Raw genomic sequence first — 388 nt, 5'->3', positions numbered from 1 at the left:
GGGAGGACGCTGGCCTCTGTGGAGCGCTGGGCGCCTCTCGGGGCGCAAGGGCTGGGTGTGGAGGTGCACCCTTGTGTTCTGGCCCGCCTGGTAGAGCTCTGCCCAGCAACAAGGGCTCTTAATAGCAAACGGGGAAGTCACGTGGGCCTCTTCCAGGAACCCAGGCGTCCGGTGTCCCATCCCCCTCTCGGGCCCTGGGGTGACGCCGGGGTGGTGGCAGACGTGGCCCCCCCGGCTCGCAATCCTGGCCCTAGGCAGGAGGCTGCCCCGACGAAGGCCTCCCTTCTCCTCCTCCTTGCCTGGCTGCCTCTGGTCTGCGCGGCACAGGGGTTAGGAGGGGTCTCGGCTGGGGGACGTGGGGTGTTTGTGGGGCTACAGGGCGGATGAG

Source organism: Buceros rhinoceros, unplaced genomic scaffold (assembly GCF_000710305.1).
Source record: "Buceros rhinoceros silvestris isolate BGI_N320 unplaced genomic scaffold, ASM71030v1 scaffold21356, whole genome shotgun sequence".
NCBI classification, from domain to species: domain Eukaryota; kingdom Metazoa; phylum Chordata; class Aves; order Bucerotiformes; family Bucerotidae; genus Buceros; species Buceros rhinoceros.
The sequence above is the reverse complement of the archived record's forward strand: the minus strand, read 5'-3'. Positions refer to the sequence as shown.